The 15,807-nt window shown below is 47.9% G+C and overlaps 1 protein-coding gene across 3 annotated transcripts in view; it reads right to left on the bottom strand.

Annotated features, from left to right (window-relative positions):
* Positions 1–13,679, bottom strand: part of ACLY (ATP citrate lyase) — a 44,419-nt gene extending 30,740 nt beyond the window's left edge. For 2 of the 3 annotated variants that reach the window (XM_084615796.1, XM_084615794.1), the window contains exon 1: positions 13,572–13,679. The gene's annotated coding sequence lies outside the window, so the exon portion shown is untranslated. Of the gene's footprint in view, positions 1–12,981; positions 12,998–13,571 lie in introns of those variants that run through there. The other variant, XM_084615795.1, reaches the window with a different exon arrangement.
* Between the last annotated feature and the right edge of the window lie 2,128 nt (positions 13,680–15,807).

The following is a 15,807-nucleotide window of genomic DNA, read 5'->3' on the forward strand; positions in this document are numbered from 1 at the left end:
ATCAGATCAAAAGCTGCTTGTGACCTGCAGAGGTTAACAAACTGCTCCATTTTTAGTAAGTGGTTAGATTGCTGACGAACTGGCATAGCCAACAACTCATGGATTTCTGGGCATGACAACAGTACTCTTCAGGCTACTTGCCTTAGCAGAACTTCCCTTTGCCAAGCCAGGGATGGCAGTAAGTGGAGGCGTTCACACAAGCAAAGCTCTTTCATTCCAGTTTCTTTTTTGGGAAGAAAGAATCACTTATGTCTCCTCTCCCAATTATTGTGAACCAAGAACTACTCTGAAAAAGATCAGCAGTGAGGAGTGGAAGAGCATAAGAAAAACAAACCCCCCAAAACAAACCTTGTAACAGTCTGGCCATGGAAGTGTACAAATATGACTTGGCAAAGACAACTGGCAATCCCATCACAGGACAGGGGCCAGATAGCACATACAAATCCATGAAAGGAAGCAGTTTAAACAGATACAAGAAATACAACAGAATCTATTCTGTGCTTCTAATATCTTGTGCTTAGCAAGAACCTGTGCCAAGGTGGGCAGTTTCTCATCTTTGACTTAGCTAGGCCCATGACTGGGAATCATCAGTGATCATTATAAACAGAGTTTGGGGGCAGAGTTTTAAATTTAAAGGAAGGAATACGCTTGATGGAGAAAAGGATGAGTCATGCAGCATTCTCCATACAAATCTGGGATCTAACCAGGAGACCCAGGTATGCATTTGAAGTGCTCATGGAGGTGGATAGCTTTACTGCTGCATTGGCTGAATGCACAAGCGCAGCTCAATGCTCAAGACCAGACTACTTTCTGACTAGGCTATAGCACAATGCAAAATGAGTTTGCGGACTGACTGATCAGCTAGATTAAAGTTAGCTCTATTTGTTTATTCTGAGACTTTCCTCAACAATGTTATCGTTTCTCAGGGTGGAATTACAGCCCTCTCTCAGGGATGCATACATCTGGCAGGTACTAGATTGCATGTAGACACCAAGACCGAACATGCAGTCATCTCATGATAGCTGTAGCAGCAAGCTAGAGTTTCAATCAGATGTCCATCATTACGACGGACTTAAGCAACAGCATGCAGCAGCACTTCCTCTCCCCTCTACAATCAGGTGACAGCAGGATACAAAAAAAAACCCAAACCAAACCACCAAGCCAACCCCCATCATAACATTATCTCAATGCTACTAAGAGCAGGTGGGGGCAGGTAACAGGTAAGTGGATATGCTGCATGCCAATGGATTAGTTTCAAGCTAACATTTTATGACCTGGAAGGCCTGCTCCATAGCTCCAGTGGATTGTCTCCAGATCTGGCTATAAACAGAGTTACGCAGGTACCCACTTGATGTTGCTGGAGCTACTCAGCTATACTGCCGAGAGGGCTGTAGCACCAGGCTCCTTTAGTGCAGTGGTTTTCAACCTTTTTTCATTTGTGGACTCCTAAAATATCTCAATAGGAGGTGCGGACCCATTTGGAAATCTTAGTCTTCAGACCATAGGTTGAAAACCACTGCTTTAGAGGAACAAGAGGCTTGATTGAACAGTGGTGAAATATCAAAGGCATGAGAGTCTCAAGGAGAAGGACTATATAGAATATCGGCAGGTATGTCTGGGTACACTGAAAAGAAGCCAGCAAAGTGCTTGTATCCAGAGCTTCAAGTGTGGGGATTATGGCTAGAAGATGACCTTCATCCTCTTTGCTCACTATAGAGTTCAATCTGCCGAGTCTACTGTCAAGAAGTAGTTTTCTGCCCTTCTTAGCCCTGCAGATGCCACAGAGCTTTGAAAAAGCAAGCTGGATTCTACTGTGCACCAACATGAGCTGCAGAGTTGTTTTGATTGCTGAATCTTGATTAGCAGGGAAGCTAAAAGAGGCAGAAAGAACAGTTGCACCATTGGGAATCAGCTGGATTTTGCAGCACCAACAATTAGAAGGATCCTCTGTTGATTTGCAAACTGAGCTAATTAGCTCTGCAATTAGCAAAAAGGAGATGGAATGTCATCCTTACACAATCACTTTCCTGACTATAAAGTCACTGACACAGATTGTTTTGAACAGGTATATCCAGGAAAGCAAGTGAATTCCTTCCCAGGATGATTTACTGCCTAGTCAACCCCCTGTCAACCTTTCATTTTAGACAGTGAAGACCAGGCGTGATTGTGTTTTGGGTTAGTAGCTGGCACAGGTAAGTGCAAGCTTCCCTGCCCACCCAGACACAGCTCTGCCAATCACCTTCACAACAGCCAGCATGCTATTTTTGGCAATTTCTATAGCAGCACTCACAAAGCTTTCCATTAGCTTTTTGCTTTTAAGTGATACTCTTTCTGGGATCTTGGAGAGCTCCTGAGCCATGTGTGATCTTTTATTTTGTCTGATAGAAAGCTACAATATGGCTCCCGCACCCCATGGAAATCCATCAGTTGCCTGTTTTAAAGTACGCCAAAGGGCAGCCTCAAAGAAAACCAATGTCACATTTCACTGCATTAAGATACAAAGTATGGCAAATCCATTTCTTACCTATTTTAAAGAGCTAATTACAAATCTTACATTATGGGTTCTTTCAGGATGAAATACTAAAGTTCTCATAACAGCACAGCTCTACAAAGCACTACAGTACACAAAAATTAAATAATGAAAGGCCCTATACACACAGATGTAAAATATACAGGTGACTCAGAGTCAGTACTCCAAGGTTCCCTTCCTACCTCTGTGAGGGCAGTATTATCTAGTGGTTAGAACAGGAGACTGGGAATCAGGATTCCTGGCTCCCATTCATAGAATATCAGGGTTGGAAGGGACCTCAGGAGGTCATCTAGTCCAACCCCCTGCTCAAAGCAGGACCAGTCCCCCACTAAATCATCCCAGCCAGGGCTTTGTCAAGTCTGACCTTAAAAATATCTAAGGAAGGAGATTCCACCACCTTCCTAGGTAACCCATTCCAGTGCTTCACCACCCTCCTAGCAAAAGAGTTTTTCCTAATATCCAACCTAAACCTCCCCCACTGCAACTTGAGACCATTACTCCTTGTTCTATCATCTGGTACCACTGAGAACAGTCTAGATCCATCCTCTTTGGACCCCCCTTCAGGTAGTTGAAAGCAGTTATCAAATCCTCCCTTACTCCTCTCTTCTACAGACTAAACATCCCTAGTTCCCTCAGCCTCTCCTCATAAATCATGTGCTCCAGTTCCCTAATCATTTTTGTTGCCCTCCACTGGACTCTTTCCAATTTTTCCACATCCTTCTTGTAGTGTGGGGCCCAAAACTGGACACAGTACTCCAGATGAGACCTCACCAGTGTCGAATAGAGGGGAACGATCACGTCCCTCGATCTGCTGGCAGTGCTTATACTTATACAGCCCAAAATGCCGTTAGCTTTCTTGGCAACAAGGGCACACTGTTGACTCATAGCCAATGTTCCCTCTAATTTTTGACAGGCCGTGTGTGCAAAAAATTTCTTCTGTACAAATAGTTATGCTTCTGTGCGTGCGGTGTTTCACCGTTTGCACATGCACACAGCTTAGCGGGAACAGTGCTCATAGCCAGCTTCTCGTCCACTGTAACCCCTAGCTCCTTTTCTGCAGAACTGCTGCCTAGCCACTCGGTCCCTAGTCTGTAGCAGTGCATGGGATTCTTCCATCCTAAGTGCAGGCAGGACTCTGCACTTGTCCTTGTTGAACCTCAGATTTCTTTTGGCCAAATCCTTTAATTTGTCTAAGGTCCCTCTGTATCCTATCCCTACTCTCCAGTGTATCTACCTCTCCTCCCAGTTTAGTGTCATTCTGGCATTGATTCACTGTGTGACCTTGGGACTCTTCATGACCAGAGGCTTCCTGTGTCTGTTTTGTCCTCCCACTGCCCAAAATCTGTAAAATGGGGGAATACTAACCTAATCCACTGGGCAGTTGTTAAACCTGGAGTATACAAACTGCTTTGAGAGCCTCTGATAGAAAGGCAAGAGTGCTGTTACCGTGGGTTATGACACTGCAAGCCCACAAAAAGCTCAAAGGCTTTACAAAATTTGTATTCTCTATTAATTTAGCTGCTCTCACTGCTTGTTCCTCACCTGACCTCATTGTCCTGAGTTTGTGACATCACAGCTGCTGTGGCAAGAATCGTGAGGCCAAAGGGATATGACACTGGCAGCAGCTAAAATGTTAAAAGCAACAAAGACCCTGCTTTCATTCAAGGGTTGCTCAGTAATAAAATTGGTGGAGGGAGAAGCAGTAGGACTATCATAGTTAAGCTCTTCAGCAGCACTGACCCTGCATTCCCATGACCATGGGGATAGAGAAAACTGAAAATATGCTACTATCTGCAGAACTGTTCCGCGCAACAGTCAGCAGAAAAATTTCCACAATACATCAGCAGATGCCTGCTCTATGCACAAAGTACAGGTCTGCCAATCGGTCACTAAGACACTCAGAGCAGGCCCGGCTAATTGTTTGTACCTGTTGTTCTTTAGCAAACATTTGAGCAATAGCACCAACACGAGGTGAAGTGCATGTAACATTTACTGCAAAAAGACCTTGTTGTTTTCCAACAGTTAAGTAGGTCAGGTCCCAAACCTCATAGGCTCATTTCAAGCACGGAGGGCCTCACAGCTATACTTACTGCCAGAGGGAGCAGTGGGCGCTCAGCTCCTTTGGGCCAATAAATAAATAAATAAAAGTCTCCCATACACACACACAAGCCCCAGGGTCACCCCCACCTCCTGTCCATTTGCTTGCTGAGACCCTGTTTTTGCTTTTCTGGTCAAATCAGATTACGGTCTTCTTGCAGCATTAGGCTGCAATCCTGCAAGCTACATGCACATAGGCAGACCCCTACACCAGCCGCTATAGGGTCAGGACCTTGGCAACATTCCTCAACTCAAGGGAGGCGTGGGACAAAGTTGGTGAACCCGTTAGATTGCTAATCCACAACACTCTTTGGCTAGCTAAGGAGCCATTCTAGGGACCCTATGTAGGCATGGCACACAGGCTTACTGCTAGGATCCAGTTATTTCATTATCATCATCCCATCCTCACTGAAAGGAGAATGATGGAAGCACAGCTGAATGGGAGACAAGACAACAGAGCAAAGGACAATTAGTTGGCATTTCAGAGCGGTTGGTCCAGACTTAACTTCATAAATGTCTGTGGCATATTCTTTGAATCAGCTGCGTGATACTTTGCTCTTTTGTATGCGCAAACAGAGCTCTGCTGAATGAAAGCCATGTACCCTGCCTTTTCTGATGGGTGAATCACTGTAGTAAGAATTACATTTAACATAATTTACTTTTTAATGAGACATTGATTTCTCATGGAACCAGCCTTCACACATGCCTTGAATAGATCTTGCTGTGTTTACAGAGGCTTTGCAAAAGAACAATCTCTGCAACAAAAGTGATTTTGAGGGTGTGCTTTGAACGCAGTAGCATGATCTACAAGGGTGTAAAACTCAACAGCTTTTCAAGGAGCACCATTAACATTATATACCAACATCAGAAGGGCAAAAAAAAGATTAAATGACTATTAAACTGGAGAGGTCTGAGGAGTTTTCATGCTTTTTGAAGGGCGCATGCTTCCCAGTGAACTCCAGTGACTTGATGCTCTGTTCCTCTACATATGTTGGTCATATGAAGAAAGTGACAGGAAGGACAAGAGCACATCTCGGGGGAGATTCAAGCTACTCCCTGATGGATGAAGAGGTCAGAACATGACCACAAATCAGCCAAAGAAAAATAAAAACAGCCCCTACTCCCAACCTCCACACTGGGCCTCAGAATAGCCTCCATATTCCAGAACACATCCTCATTCCCCAACTTACTGAGGGGGGGAAAAAAAAAGGGGGTTTTGCAGACTATTTGGATCAGATTCTGGCCCAAGATTCTAGCTCTGTTCTCACACCCTGCAGTAGATGCATTTTTGTGGGAAGACCATCTGTACGATTCCACACCAGGGGATGAACAATCTTTGAGCATGGAATGTTCTACTACAAAAACAGAAGATTTTTAATTCACTGTATTTTAGGTCATAAGGGCACAATACTGTGGTTAAAATTATAACCACAGAACTGGACTAAGTGGTCCAGAAAGCACCAACCCCCTGTCAAGAAAAGGACAAAATTATTAGAAATCAGCCCAGTCAAACAGAAAATCCTTAAACCCAACCCTGGACCCAGCTATGGAGGTATTTGGATAGGGAATCTCTTTCTTAGACAGAGGGTCCTGAACGAAGAGGACTCTGCCCAGCTCAATCTAGCTAGAAACCACTAGATAGAGAACAAGGAAAATCCAGTTGACTACAAAAGGCCTACATTTTTAGGAAGGTGAGAGTCAAGAAGATGAACAACTAGAGGGTTGCACACTTTGTTGCTTCTGCAGGCCAAGCTCACTGCACATACCAGGGGCCTCTTGAATTCCTCCATTCCCCAAAAGCTCCTTGTGAGCCATCTTGCCATCCCCCTCTATGTCAGGGATTCACTGTAATCCCCCACCCCTCATGCCAGGGGCTCAGGGTGTCTCCTTTCCCTCGCCCCATAGGGGTGGTATCTCTGTGTTCCCCATTCCCCTCTCTGCCACATACTGGAGTTCTATGAGTTTCCATCCCCCTCCTCCCATGCCAGGGACGCTGTGTACCCCCCGTAATGACACCCCCCCCCACGTGAAGGGTTCTGTGTCCACCCCTAATCTTCCCCCTTCAATTAAAGAGGTTCAAGCTGCTGGCTCCGCTAACCAGATGCCAGGGGCTCCATGTGTCCCCCATGTCTCTCCCTTTTCAGTCTTCTGATTTTCACCAAAATCAACAGGATTCTTCTGCCCATCAGTGCCTAGAACATTCCCTGAAATGGTGGAATTGATCAGATGCCATGTTCAAAAGTCACTGTGTTACATCCAGACAGACCGACAAACAAGCAGAGAGGAATGCCACGGAGCTAAGTGTAAGGCCCCACAAACTCAGCCCATAAATAATATAACATTTACTTTCTACCAAAAAGCCTAGTAGCTTTAAAAGAGGACTGGATATGTAAATGGAAAATGAGGACCTACGGTTATGTTCGGAAGGCCATATACTTCCAGCCAAGCCAATCTGTAAGAGGATATCAGCCCTCCTACTTCATGGTTTAAACCAACAGATTTAGGAAGAAACTTCTCCTCTGGACAGATTATTCCATAAATTGTCTATTGCAGGGCTTTGCACCTACCTCTGAAACTGCTTGTACTTGCTTCTTCCACAGACTGGGCTAGACAAATCCCTGGCCATTCCCAATTCCTATCCCTTCCTGCTGTAAGGAGAAATTATATATACACGGGAGTGGACACACATTACTTGGCAAGAGGGTAAGCTACTCTCACTACTTTGCTGGGCCAGTTGCTAAACACAATTCAACATGGTTCTTCCAAAAGGCTTTCAATTAAACTGCGAGGGTCTATCCACTCTGGGGTTGGTTTCCTGTACAAAGATGCCAGTTACTGTGTTAAGAAAATCGTGAGTTTTCAAAACGTTACTAGTTCATAAATAGATACCATCTTTACAGACATCCCAATGCTCATTAGGAACTCCAGAGAGGGTACAGGAAACTGACACACTAAGTCACGTTCTCTGGGGCTCAGAAATATTTACTTCTCTCTGCCAAAACAGATGTCACCTGTCAAAGCTGCTAGAAGGATTTGTTCTCAGGAAAGTCATTCAAGCACATTAACAAGGGAGAAGAAAAAAATATTCATACTTACGATGACAAGCTAGATAGGTCTGAGTGGCTGAACGCTGACTCTGCTGTAACTTGACAGATGCATACAACCTGATCTGATGAGGACCAGCGGACGGCAAAATACCACATAGTGCACAGGACAGGGGGAAGTCAGATGGGGCATTTTAGGCAAAGGAATCAGGGCAAAACCCCCTCCTCAACTTCTGAAAAGAGTTCCCTGGGATCTGCAGTGTCCACTAAGAGCAAGACAGACACTGGATTTTAAGGAGTGCTCCAAAAGAAAACTACACACCTGAAACAGAATAGAACTCAGGTTTGTCTAACTGAGACAGAAAAGAGGACCCAGGAGTTTAGGGATTTCAGAGCAGGGCCACTAAGCCATTCCCTCTAGTAAAAATTGTCAAAATTTGTTTAGGAAGGAAAATCTGTTGGGAATATTTAAAATAAAATTTGCCACTATGTGACATCAGCCACCATTTCTGGGAAAATTGTTAAATTGGTGTTGGTAACAAAAGGAGCTTATAACTGGTCAGTACAGAGCTACAAAAACTTAAGTGTCTCTTCAGGAGCAGTTACCAAGATGACATTTGCGTTAAGTGTCCCATCTAATGCTCAGTTCAGATCTATGAAGCAGCAATTTTTGAAGCTTAGGGGAAGGGGGAGAAAAAAAAATCACATTCTTCTTAGAACAATTTCCCTGCTCACCTCCTGAGAAAAGCCTTTCCTAGGAGTAAGGGCACCCAAGCATGGTATCTGTTAGATCCTGGATAGAGTTCCTGTTTACCTAGCGCTACCAGCAGAGAGGAACTTTTAAACTCCCTCTCTAATGCAACAGATGGCAGATTGGTTTCTGCTGATTTAATTATAAAACAAACAATGATCTTCCCCTTCCAAGCTGAGCTCATGTCAGCAATGCCGGGCCTTCCTTGTCATTCATTCAGCTGGCCCCTTGCTTTTCAGAAGTGAAAAGTCAAACCAACTGCCACAGAGTTGCTTTGCCAGAACTGCTGGGAACCATGTTTATGAATCTTGTTTGTAAAACCAGTAATAGATATTTAGCATCAACTAACAAAATCTGAACTCTGGATAGGGGCAGCCAAAAATCTTAGCTGTTGTGGCCAAATCTGCCCCTCTTTTTCGTGACAGAAAATGTATGAACTACTACCCTGGTTTCCCAAGGCAGCATGGAGCTCACTGCTTGGGTATCAAATATCCAGTCACACTTGACAGAGCAAAGTGTTTATTCATCTTAGTAGCTCACCGGAGCTTCCTTCAAGGTGACATACCAGTGCTGCTTCAAAACACTCTAGAAATACAAGACACTGAGGTCAAAGCTTTCCATGGGAGCTATCAGCACACAGTAGCTGTGGATATGGACACAGACACATGATAATTTCAGGCTTTATCTCAGTTGCTTCAGTTTTACAGGCTCTTTTGAAGATGGGTAAGAGGTCATATCTTGCTATTAATCTTCCTTCCTCAATTTTGAGTGCCTGGTCCTAGTAACAGGAACACCTGTATTCTCACTAGGGGAGGGGGAAGAGCAGCTATGGGAATGAGAGAGATTAAAGACACTGTGCCAAGTTCCGCTCATATTGGACCCCGTTCCAATCACAGGTCCAGTTCCCACTCAAGTTCATGGTATTCTGCTCTCAGGTCTTGTCTACATTACCCGCCGGATCGACGGGCAGTGATCAATCCAGCAGGGGTCGATTTATCACATCTAGTCTAAAAGCAATAAGTCAACCACCGAGCACTTACGCATTGACTCCGGTACTCCACTGGAGCAAGAAGCTGAGTTGACGGGGGAGCGTCAGTCGTCGACTTACCACAGCTATTCATGTAGCTGAAGTTGCTTAACTTAGATCAATTCCCCCCACCCCTCCTCAGTGCAGACCAGGCCTGTTACATGGAAGCAAACCAGGGGCTTACTTATGTCTTGTCCACACTTGGTTCAGAATCATGCTAGCTAACTGCAGTCACACACTTGAACACTTCTGATGCTAGTAGACGAGATTCTCATCAATAGTTTTTTTGAGAATTATGTCACCATGCTATAGACCAGACCCCTTTCCAGGTCATTCATTAACACCAAGACCAACAAATAACAATCCCAGCCCACAGTGGCAAGGCAAGCCACATCAGCTCCCTTCTGGTAGCAACATACCTAGTTCTGATCATAGCATAGGCAGGGTCTTATCAAAGGGCAAGGAAGGAGGACAGTTCAGAAAGTGAAGATGGAGAGTTTACACTCCTGGTGTTTGTTTTCCCCTCTCCAATTCTAGAGATGTCATTTAGGGTCTCTGGAAAGTGTTAAGAGGCTGACATTGTTTAAGAAAGGATCAAGGGAGACAACACACAGTAAACACAAGCATCCATTTAACCCTTGGATGTCAGATTATTTCTGTATGAAATCCTAAATCCCAGCACCATTCAGCTACAACAGGATCAAAAACCAAGAGGTCCTTATTGCCATGTAGGAGACTAGAGTTTGAATCCCTGGCTCTTGAGGCACTAGGTCCCCCATCTTGTTCCCCACAGGAACAGAGAAACACACCACCAATACAGAGAACTGAACATTGACTAAAGGGAGAGACGGGAGTGATCTAATGCCCTGAGCAGAGGGCTGGCAGTTCTGAACCCAGCTCTAACTTCTTTTCCCTCTGTACCTTTGGGCAAGTCCCTTAACACCTTTCTCCATCTGTAAAATGGGCAGTGATCGTACAGCCCTGCCTCCTGGGATGGGTGTAAGAGAACTGCTTGGACAGCACTCTGAACTGTTAGTATCCAAATTCTACCCTCACTGTTTGTGTAGAACTCCCCAGTAGTGTCATTGGGAGTCCCCTGCTTGGAAGGAGGCTGAAACACGCCCCTGTATCAAGGGTTTATTTTGCGTTAGAATAAAGAATTACTATGGCCAAAAGGAACCGGTCATACCATCAGTTCGGGGGGGGGGGGAAGAGTGGGCTTGGTACAGCGCTCTGCACATTGTGGGCACTACTGGGATATAAATACATTTAAAGGATGTGGCTGATAGGATATTAGGAAGTTAAACAGAAGAGCTAGGCATAATATATTCAACATACAGATAGGATTTCAGCTTGGACCTTTAAATGCTTGGATGCAGCTGAAAAATGCAGTTCTGGGCAGAGAAATGAGAAGTTTAAAGCAAAAGAATTTTGAAGAGCAGCAAAAGAGGAAGAGGTGTCTGAAACAAGCAGGCGAGAGACACCTTGGGAAGTGGTTGTTTAGAAAACCTATGAAGCCTTTGGTTCTATTCACAGCTGGGATGAGAGGTCAGACAGGCTTCTCAGTCATTTCACCAGAGAACACAGCAGCCAGTAAGAAGGGATAAGACCCCCAAAGGGTCTCTGGATCCAGACTTGAGGAACTGCCACAGCACAAGCACTAGAACAGACCAGACCTAGACAGACTATTTGAACAGACAAAGAAATCAAATCTTTGTGATCCAACAAAGAAAACAAGAGCCATTTATCCAGGCTTATTATAATTCATGTTTGTGCTAAGCTCATTTGAAATAAGGTGGTATGTTTATTATGTCTTTTCAGCCAAGATCTCAGAACCCTCCAGAGAGGTGAAGTGTCTTGCCAAAGTCACAGAGCTGAAATCAGAACTTAGGAGTTCCCGATTCCCAGCTCCATGTTCAGACCACGCTACTCCCCATCTTCAACCGTTGTTGGCCTCAGTGTTACAGAAACCCTGGGTATACTAGCAACACACAGAAGTCTTCCTTCCAGGGCTTTTTATAGTTCATCTGTAATATGTAGCAGACCAGAAGAGCTATTGGGACCAGGGTAAAGAGTAAATACCTCCAGTATACCACCACCACCTCCGGCTTCCTCCCCCTCAAAAATAAGAGAGAATGAGACCTGCAACTTATAGGGCTCAAATATCTCACATAGCAATGACAACAATGCCTAGAGGTCAATAAATCTGACACCAAGATATGTAAACCCCTATTACAAGTTTGTTAATTCATTCTCATCAAGATCTGAATCACAACACCAGAGACTACACAAATAAAGTGATTTTAAATTAATTAGTGCTACGACTTTACACAAAGTACACAAGACCCAGGAGTTTGATTGTTATCTAGCAACTGCCTTAGTTATGCCAAATCTGCAAGACTGAAGGTGAAAGAATGAATGCTAAGAAGCAATTGACAGATAAAAAATATTCACGTCCTCTGGTTTCTGTCTTAAGGTTCTACATAGCATCTCAGAGCCTGGATAATCAGACAAGAACTAAACTCTCTTGAAATTCTTCTGCATTTCAAGGAGGAGGAGGAGGATCTAAGCTCAAAGACTCATTTTGCAAAAATACCAGTCTTGGGCACAGCTCTTAGCTTTCTGAAGCCATCAATGCAGCTACAATGTCTTGCAGGGGCGGTTACTGAAAACTAATCTGGGTATTTTCCCTTTAGAATGGATTACTGCTTCACATGACAACTGGCCAAATAGGCATACCTTCAATTGCTGTCAGTCAGTACGATATAAAACTTGTTAAATGGGATAATTGAGAGAGGTATTTAAAAGGTCTGTTCTAAGAGACAACAGGTGAAGCAGTGGCAGCATGATGTAATAATGATAAAGCAGACAGAGATGCGAACATGCCAGAGAAGGAAGGAAAAATTAATCTAGGTTATCTAGTAGTTTGATTTATTGGAATAATAAACATTGCTGACAATTTGCCAGGCTGGGTCTATGGCTCCTGGACTTTCATAATTCTTGTCACACCTGTAACTTTAAAAAAAGTAAAGTCAGATCAAAGGAGAATTATTTGCTTAGTTAATTTCTCATTCCTGACTTTGCCTCCATAAGGAAGTCCAGATTCTTCCAGAGACACTGCAGTTTCTATACAGCCAAAAACTTACAGTAGCAAGGTTTTGAAATTGTGTCGGCCACGGCAAGGGAGCCTTAGTGCCTCGTTCTCACCTGGTGCTGCCATTTACACACTCAGGCTGCATTGGTGAGCGGCTACCAGATCACACGGCTGGCGTTTCCCACGGACTTTGCACGGGTGTAAATAACCGCACAAGGTCCAGGGCGGTGGAAAATTAGCTCTGTGTCAGGCCAGGTCAGCAGCACTGAGCCTCGTACACCAGAGCAGAGCCAGACACGCAGCAGCAGCGGCGTGTAAAATGAAGTGCGCGTCCCTGCCACAGGCACACCGCCCCGCACGGCCACCTGCAGAGCGCGGCCCAGCGCCCGCCACCACCGACACGCCGCCCGTTCCGGCTCCGGCAGCGATCGGCCTCACCTCCCCCGCCAGCCTCTTCCAGGCACGAGTCCCGACCTGCTGCTGCTGCTCCTCGCAGCGGCCCTGCGAGCCAGCCCGGCTCGGCCAGAAGCAGAGCCAGGAAGCGCCCGCCCCCCATTGAACCCCGCCGCACCCCGCCCCCTCTCCCCACCAAACCCCTCCCTAGTGCACCCCGCCCCGCCGCCTCTCCCTATTGCACCCCGGCTCCTCTCCCCGCCGCATCCCTCCCCGCCGCACCCCGCCCCCTCTCCCCATTGCACCCCGCCCCCTCTCCTCACCACTGCACCCCGCCCCGCCGCCTCTCCCCATTGCACCCCGGCTCCTCTCCCCGCCACACCCCTCCCCATTGCACCACGCCCCCTCTCCTCACCGCACCCCTCCCCATTGCACCCCGCCCCCTCTCCCCATTGCATCCCTCCCCATTGCACCCCGCCCTGCCGCCTCTCCCCATTGCATCCCTCCCCATTGCACAACGCCGCCTCTCTCCATTGCACCCCGCCCCGCCGCCTCTCCCCACCGCACCCCGGCGTTTTGCAAAGGGCCCTGGCACGGGAGGGGCGCCTCTGCCCCCAGACGAGCTGCGGACTCACCCCGCTGCGAGCGCGGCTCCGCTCCCGGCCTGTGCCCGCCCCACCGGCCGCTGGCTCCTTTTGTTCGGCGCCCGCCCCGCGGCTCCTGGGGCCAGGGGGCGCCCCGCGCGCAGGGATTGGCCCGCGCGCTCCCCACGTGGCCCCGGGCGCCACCGCCCCGCCCCGCCCCGGGGGCTGGTGGGAGTTGTAGTTCTGGGCGGGGCGCGGAGCGGGCGAGCGCGCGCGGCGGGCCACGTGCGCCCCGCGCGGCGCTCCATTGGGTCGCCGACCGTGGTTTGACCGGCACGCGCTCGGCCGGCTCGAGACTCGCCCCGCCCCCCCCGGGGCCGCCCGCTCGGTCCGTCAGGAGGCCTTGGCTCGCGTCCTGCGCCGCGCACCCCCCGCTGCCGCGCCGCGGCCTGTGCCCCCCCCAGCCAATTCCCCCCCGCCCCCCGGGGCGCCTCCCCCTTGTGGCCTGACACCGGGGCCAGGCCTGCCCGGCCCCGCCTCTCCGCAGGCCGCTCCCCCGTAAAGCGGCGCGGCTCGCAGCAGGAGACCCCGCCAGGGGCAGCGACAGCTGGGGCCGGAGGCCTGGGACGCCCTGGGCTGCAGCTCACGAAAGCTTGTGCTCAAATAAATGGGCTGGTCTCTCAGGTGCCGCAAGTCCTCCCGCTCTTTCTGCGGACACAGACCAAGGCGGCGGCTGCTCCGAAACCCGGGGGCCGAACCCCAGCCCTGGGCCTCCCGCGGCCGCCTCTTCCTCGCAAGAGCGGGGGCCCCTAGTTGGCGCTGACGGGGGCCTTTCGCAGGGCGCCAGTCGGTGTGTCGGCTTCCCCTGGACACCCTGCCTGAGGCGCGGGGAGGCTAAGCCGCGAGCCCCACCCTGCCGCGGAGGCGGGGACGGCACCCAGCAGCCCCGGCCCCCCGTGCTCCGTCCGCGGGTATCTCGTTCTGAGATCACAGGCCCCCAACAGCAGCCAACAGGACCGCCTCGGCTTGCCAGACGAAGCGCCGACCAGTCTTTTCTGCCGATATTTCCAGTCTGTGACTGAAAGCAAATATTTATGGCCTTACGTTATTGCCAGCTCTCTAGTACTTTGCTCGTCTATAGCATCACTTATCAGAGGCTACCTAGGGACCAGATCCTGCCCTGAGATCGACACAGACACAGGGGTCTGCCTTCATGATCTTGCAGGATTGGGATGTCTGTGTGTTACAAACACTCATCCTCCTAACTCTCTTGAGGTCAAAGAGACTTAAACCCTCACTTATAGATGGAGGAACTGAGGCTCAGAGGGGTGAAGTGACTTGCCCAAGTTTGCACAGCGAGTCAGCGCTAAAGCCGTGAACATGCCAGGCCCCTTCTCTAAACATTAGAGGATGTTCCCTCTTTGAGATTACTACTATACCCACAGGTGACATGCTGCCAATAGATATTACTTACCACTGACTGTCCCAAGTTCTCTCTTTCCTCTCAGGAGCCCAGGATTTGCAACCCTGAATCCAAAACCTTGGTCTATCTAGTCTGGTATTCACACCCCACTGTCCCTCCACCAATGGACAAGGTGTGGGGTCTCATGCCACAAAGCTTGTGAAACGCTGTACATGAGCTAAGTTTACCCACTGGAGCGTGAGATGGGATTAGCACATGCAACTGCAAATATTGACCAGGAAATTCTCTAGCCCTTTTCAAAACCCAGCCCTAGGTTTTGACTTTTACTAAGTGAAAAGGTGAAATGTTACAGACGCTTGATTAATTTGTTGGGATCAGAACCCCACCCAGGCTGGATTCACTGGTTCCAAGGATCATTTTCTGGATATGCCAGACATCTACCACACCCACTGTGAATCAGCTGGCTGGGAGAAATGTGCTAGACATTAAACTTAGCAGGACTTTATCCAGGGCCAAAATAAAGTCAAAACTAACATGTTCTGATAGTACAAGGGAGATGCAGATTCTCTCAGCCACCATTTCCCTTTGTCTGGAGGTATGAGAGAGAGTCAAGATCCCATCTCTGCACCAGAAGATTGTCAATAAATTGGTTAGTCTCTAAGGTGCCACAAGTCCTCCTTTTCTTTTTGCGAATACAGACTAACACGGCTGCTACTCTGAAACCTAGATTGACTAACCCCGCCTAGACACCAGATTCAGGGCCTGCCTCCTCAGTACCTTTGCCTTATTCAGGGATGACCAGGCAGAAGAATCAGTTCTGTGTAAAGAAAAGGAGGACTTGTGGCACCTTAGAGACTAACCAAT

The sequence above is a fragment of the Lepidochelys olivacea genome, assembly GCF_965140295.1.
Source record: "Lepidochelys olivacea isolate rLepOli2 genome assembly, chromosome: 27".
In the NCBI taxonomy this organism is placed as follows: domain Eukaryota; kingdom Metazoa; phylum Chordata; order Testudines; family Cheloniidae; genus Lepidochelys; species Lepidochelys olivacea.